At 41.6% G+C, this 6466-nt stretch overlaps 4 non-coding genes across 4 annotated transcripts; 2 read left to right on the top strand and 2 right to left on the bottom strand.

Moving 5' to 3' along the window:
* The first annotated feature begins 358 nt into the window (after window positions 1-358).
* Window positions 359-472, top strand: LOC116677080 (U5 spliceosomal RNA). The gene has a single exon (XR_004328923.1). It is a non-coding gene; the product is annotated as a U5 spliceosomal RNA (small nuclear RNA).
* Window positions 473-1647: 1175 nt separating this feature from the next.
* On the bottom strand, window positions 1648-1735 carry trnay-gua (transfer RNA tyrosine (anticodon GUA)). Its single transcript is given in 2 exon segments — window positions 1648-1683; window positions 1699-1735. It is a non-coding gene; the product is annotated as a tRNA-Tyr (tRNA).
* Window positions 1736-4912: 3177 nt separating this feature from the next.
* On the bottom strand, window positions 4913-5000 carry trnay-gua (transfer RNA tyrosine (anticodon GUA)). The gene is given in 2 exon segments: window positions 4913-4948; window positions 4964-5000. It is a non-coding gene; the product is annotated as a tRNA-Tyr (tRNA).
* Window positions 5001-5166: 166 nt separating this feature from the next.
* trnag-ucc (transfer RNA glycine (anticodon UCC)) lies at window positions 5167-5238 on the top strand. Its single transcript has one exon. It is a non-coding gene; the product is annotated as a tRNA-Gly (tRNA).
* The last annotated feature ends 1228 nt before the right edge of the window (window positions 5239-6466 follow it).

Here is a 6466-nt window from a genome sequence, read left to right on the forward strand (position 1 = left end):
ATACTCAGGGGCGGGAAGATGTGTGATTCACATTTTGAGGGAAGGTTTGGGAACCCGCGGCAACCAAGGTACCAACAGCTCACGGGTTGTAAAGTTAAACATTTGGTAGATGTGGTTGCTCCTTGCCACTATCTTTTATGTGAGCTTCCTGATTACTCACACATTGATTATTCACATGTAACACTTGTGATTAGCTGGTGTTTTAAAACAGGGCATTGTGAGTACAGATATAAACATCAGTAAGGAGTCTACAAAGTTGCCTCTTATCATTTTAGTTTGGACACCCAGTGAGGCTTACCGCGATGGTTTGGACTGGGTCCACTAGGGTTTTCGGCTGCTCTCGATCAGACGGCTGTACTCACTCTGGTTTCTCTTCATAATGCACAAGACTTTTGCCTTTTACTAAAGACTTCCTTGGAGGGGAACGCTGATGAGTTGAAACTATTTTGGGGGCTTTGCTGTTTGGCCGAGCCTTTTGTACTTCTTTGAACTATCCTTAACTAGACTCAGAGTCTTAACAGCAGCTAAATAACAGAAGCAAGACGATTTTCATGGGCCGTGGACAGCGACTGAGACAACAGGACTCCCCTGACTGTGACCAGGGCCGATCAAAAAATTTCATTGGGAAGGGTGTGGGAACCAAATTGGCCAGACACAGTAGGGAAAGTTAGTCAGAGAGTAGGATACTGGAGACTTAGAGGACTAACACTAGAAGCAATGGTTTTAATCATCAAGGCAGTGATTTTACCTTTGCTTTTACTCATCAGCTCTGTTTTTATCCCACCCAGAAAAGGATTTTAGACCTGGAACAAGCCATCTTTTATTTCCTGTAAGGTCCAAGTGGGAACGAGTACAAAGAAGATTTGATAAAGAAGGCAAAGGAGAAAGGAGGGAAGGGAATGCCGGACCTGTTATTGTTTTTAGGGAGCAGATTTACAGCTATACACTAACAGCAGCCACGGCCCCATCCAGAAATCCTAAGACTGCAGCTATGGCACGGTTCTGGATGGGATCATACCTCAGAAGATTAAAGACCTTACCCTCTGATGTTAAAGTACCTGGGTCTTTAATCCTTCACCTTGAGCAAGATGATGAATGAATTAATATCAGATTATGATATTGATTTATTTTGTTTTACTGAAACCTGGCTGGGTGATGGAGAATTTGTTAGTCTAAATTAATCCACCCCTCCTAGTAATATTAATAGCCCCATTCCTCGAGGCACAGGCCCAACTGATGACTTCTCCTTCTCCTGTTACATGCTGCACCCCAAGTCCATACTGACTCAATTAAATTAAATTAAATTTATAGTATCAATATAGTATCAAGAGTTATCTCGAGACCCTTCACAGTTGGAGTAGGTCTATACCACACTCTGTAATTTACAAGGGCCCAACAATTCTAGTAGTTCCCTCCAGAGCTAGCAAAAAAAAAATCCCTTTAAAAAAAAAAATCCCAGTTGAAGTTTATTTATTTTATGCATCCTTAACTTATTTATAATCCTAATATTAATATATAGGCTTATATTGCAATCTCGTAGCCCTACATGTAGGTGTATCCATATTTAAATGAACACACGGTGGAAAGGTTTTTGCAGTGTTTTTTCATTTTACTTGGGGGGGAAAGAGAAACTCTGGAAAAGAGTGATCCTTCGAGCCAGACTTGAACTGGCGACCTAAGGATTTCAACTTTATACCGCTACAGTCCTCCGCTCTACCAACTGAGCTATCGAAGGGACCTAATACATATGTACGCACTTTTCATTTTTATTTATATGATAACACAGGACCCCCTGGAGGGTATTTCTTTAGATTTTGCAAAACATTCACATAAACTCGCAGATCAACTGACGAGAATCCCACCCTGAAAAGGGATTTTTTTTTACCTGGAACGAGCCATTTTTAATTTCCTGTGGGGGTCCAAGTGGGACCGAGTGCAAAGAAGAGTGACAAAGAAGCCAAAGGAGAAAGGAGGGAAAGGGGAGCAGATTTACAGCTATACACATAACAGCAGCCACGGCCCCATCCAGAAATCCTAAGACTGCAGTTATGGCACGTTACGGATGGGATCATACCTCAGAAGATTGAAGATCTTGTAGCGGCCCCTCGGATTTATGGACTCAGACGCAGAGAGTTTCAAACAGGTGTCACTTTAATTCTTCTTCTTAAGGAGCACCAGGCACCATTTGTATCATGAACACCGTGAAAACTACAGAAACACAAGTAAAAATGTTTCAATGTAGATTCACAAACATTGAAATATTAATCATATTCACATATTAATCGTACCTTATTCCGCTCTCGAGGGCGCTAATCAACGAGTTTCCCTCCATTAACTTGCATGCTCTCTAGCTTGACACATTCTCACAGTTGGAGCTCTTAGAAATACCATGTGCGAACAACAAGAATAATAAAGTAAATCACAATGCAAAACTTTTCTTTACAAAATTCAAATGGATGAAGGATTAATAACTTACAAGTTTTTACCGCTCTGACAATGCGTGAGCAACACATTGTGAAGAGAGTATGACCGGGCGTCAAACAAAATACAAGAAGAAGAAAATGGCGCAAAATAACAGCAGAACCGACCACAAATAACACTAGAACTGCAATGTATTGTTAACATAAAAAATATAATACTGTGTATGAGAATAGAATTGCAATTTATCAGAGACATTTACAGATCTTACCCTTTGATCTAAAGTACCTGGTAGGGATGAGCGAGTACAGCATTATCTGTATCTGTCCCGTTTCTCAATGTCAAGGATCCTTCCTTGGTAGACTAGTCCTTCCAAGGAAGGATCCTTCAGGAGTAGGTCAGTGTTCCTCCATGGCATTTGGAGAAAATGTACAATGGAACAGGCTATCAAGTGCACGTCATTGCGGGCTTGTGTCATTGAATTTTTTTGTGGCATTTCAAAACACTGGATGAATGTTTGTGGAAGAGTAAACTGCGCTGTTTTGTTGGGATGGAGCAGATGAATTAGCAGCCGTTTCTTAATGTCACGGAGGATCCTCCAAAGCCAGGAGGAGGACGCTACGTCATCGACGTCCGTCGAAGGACCGTTCCAATTTCGAGGATCCTCCGAATTCCTCCAAGGACGGAGTCCTTCATTCAGAAAATTTCCCATGACAGAGAAGGATGCATATGTGTATCGCGGGCCTTTGCCGTCTCGTTGAAAATAATAATAGCGGACCTAAGCGGAGTTCGAGCGGCATCGCTGACGGTGAAATAATAATTTAAATGTAAGTATCTTTAGTGTGTGCCGTACATTTGTTATCACCGCTAATATTTACATCAATATTTAAGCTTAACGCTTTAATGCTTGTACAAATTCCTATAATAATTAGGTAGATACACCCCGAGCTAACGTTAGCTAACTGAACCTATTATTTAACATAAGGCTGTTAGCTAGCTAGGTTGCTGTCTTTGTAAAGTTGAAGTACGGTGGCATGTTCATCTCTTTTTATATGTTGTTACCGCATATGCGTAACGTTAGCAGAGATTTAGAAAGTTGGTGTGTTATCACTGGTTGTATCTGTACGGGAGGTAACACTGCACCGAGTTAACTTCACTAGCAACGTTTAACGAAGGCTAACGTGTCTGAGTAGTTTTCCATGTAATAACGTCATGTTATATCATTCATAATGTAAATATTTTTGTTGTGTTAACGTTCTTTTAACAGGGACTAACGGAGCGGTCACCAAGGACGGCAAAGCCAACGACCAGCAGGGAGACAGAGGCCAAAGAGAGATGTGAATACATTATTTGCTATATTAAAGAATGTCTTCTAACAATAAATGCTTTAAATTAACTGGTAAATTAACTGGCAAATTTGTATAGCACAGTGTTGTGGGATGTCGTGACCTCCTTGCATTTATGTTAATTAATGCAAAAATCAGTCTCAATGCCCAGATGGGTTGCAAGATTTGCAGTGAATATCACATTGTCTAGGTGTAGTAGTGAGCATAGCTACCTTCCAAGCAGTTGGTTTATCACCACTTTTTGAGTCGTCGTGGTCGAGTGTTTAAGGCACTGGACTAGAAATCCATTGGGGTCTCCCCACAAAGGTCCAAATCCTGCCGACAATGAAAGGCAACCTTAGCGTTGGTAGCAAACCAATGACACATCACATTATAAAAAATCTCAGTTGTGCCTTCTACTGGAAGCCTGATTTAGGGTCTTAGCCTTCCCATTTAGGGTCAGGTGTTCTCCTCCCATGCTGAACACAGCCTGAGCCAAGGCCCGCTTTCCCCTCATGAGTCACCCCAGTGGGCGCTGTAGATCACTGCCTGATAAAGCCAACAGAACCAAATTATCTGCAAAGACCATAAAAGGAATTCTAAGGTGCCCAGACTTGACACACTGCTGCGCCTTGAGACGTGTTGTTCATGTCCAGGAGTTGTACTCTTTCCATCGCTTGACAATATTCCCTTTTAGGATCAAGAGTTCTTCTCCCACGCTGAACACAGGCTGAGCCAAGGGCCACTTTCCCCTCATGAGTAGTCCAACGCGTTCTCCGGGACTTCCTTGAGTCCTTGTAGTATTGTGACAGGCGGAGATACTGTCCATTATACTAACGAGGAATGGCCAAGTTTAAAATTTGGGACATCATTCGATAGGTGGCGCTATTCCAGCATTTAGGCCACATCCACTTTTGTACTTTATAGTACAAACCTTAAAGTAAACGGTTGTACTTTTCAATTGTTCTGGTCACACTTGGCACTATTCCACAACTTTTGTCTGTAGTTCTCTATTTTGTCAGGGCTTAACTCTGTCTACCGCAACTCTTTTTTTTGTTTCTTGTTATGTCCCGGCAAGAAATATTATTCTTTTGGGTCGTCTGTCCATCTCTACATCAGAATCAGAAATACTTTATTGATCCCCGAAAGGAAACTTTGGAAAAAGCAGATCCTTCGAGCCGGATTTGAACCAGCGACCTAAGGATTTCAGCTTTATGCCTCTACAGTCCTCCACTCTACCAACTGAGCTATCGAAGGGAGCTATCACATACTCATGCACTTCCCATTCTTGTGAATGTGAAAACACAGGACCCCCTGAAGGGAATTTCTGACTCATCAGGGGCTGTAGCTCAGTGATAGAGCACACTTTCAGTCTCAATGCCCAGATGTATTACAAGATTTGAAGTGAACAATGCATTGCCCAGCGATGGTGGTATAGTGGTGAGCATAGCTGCCTTCCAAGCAGTTGACCTGGGTTCGATTCCCAGCCATCGCAGTAGCTTTCTTTGAGTTGTGTTAATTGCTTTTTTTTACAAGAAGTCAACAGAAAGGTTACTTGCCCAACCTGGTTTGATAAAATCTCTTTGAGCTGCATTATTATGGCCAAAATGATAACGACAATTACTTTGATCAATATGGAGATCACGATTAATTACCACAATCATTTGTTGATTTTCTACTCCAAAGTGCTGGAAAGGAAGGTTTCACCAATCATTGAACCTCAGGTTAACAAGGAACAATCTCAGCAAGGTGATTGACGGATGATTCTAGTTACTTCACCCAGTTCAGGCCAAATGACACAGCTGTAAGAGACCACATTGGTTGCCTTCCAGCTATGTAATATATGCAAATGGCAGAGTGGGATTTGAACCCAGGCCTCCAGAGAGTGGAGACTTAATCCAGCGCCTTAGACCACTCGGCCACACTACCTGCACTTCCTGATAGACACAGGGACCATAACTAACGGTATGCTTGTTAATGTTATGGAAAAAAAAACTTTGCAAGTAAAAAGCCAATACTTTATTAAAAACTACTAATACTTTATTTTAAAAAATTATCACACTTTTTCATTTTTCGCTGGCATTGTTGATTATTAGAATATTGTAACCAGCATTAAGTGAGTAGGTTTAGGTCTGTGTGAATATGGGCTGAGCATTTACCTGGACTGAATTTGTGAACATCTTCTTTTGCATATTCACTGTAAAGAGCCATTACTCCTCCAACTGCCAACTATTGTTCTAGAGACAATAGGATTTACTGTTTTAGATTGCAAGGTAACTGTCCAAGACCAAAGACTACACGGAAATACCTCAAGTGATCAAAACAGTTTGCCAAAATTCGCAGCACAGATATAAAACCACTCTTTAAAATATGTTCATGTACCATTCAAAAACAAAAGTACAATCATAAAACACATACTACTTAGATACTGCAGCCATCCTGATCACATCCATGGGGGGATCTGCTTGTGCTTTCTTACCAGCAAGTTTCTGGAGGTCCAAATAGCATCTTTGATGGCAACAAAGGTTAGCCACTGTGTGAGCCACAAAGTGTATAGCTGTAAATCTGCTCCCTAAAAACAATAACAGGTCCGGCACTCCTTTCCTCTTTTCTCCTTTGGCTTCTTTGTTAGCTACAAACGTCCCTGGGTGGACTTGAACCACCATCCTTTCAGTTAACAGCCGACTGCGCTGACCTATTGCGCCACAGAGACTGCGCTTGTT

This window comes from Etheostoma spectabile, unplaced genomic scaffold, assembly GCF_008692095.1.
Source record: "Etheostoma spectabile isolate EspeVRDwgs_2016 unplaced genomic scaffold, UIUC_Espe_1.0 scaffold00004342, whole genome shotgun sequence".
Taxonomy (NCBI): Eukaryota; Metazoa; Chordata; class Actinopteri; order Perciformes; family Percidae; genus Etheostoma; species Etheostoma spectabile.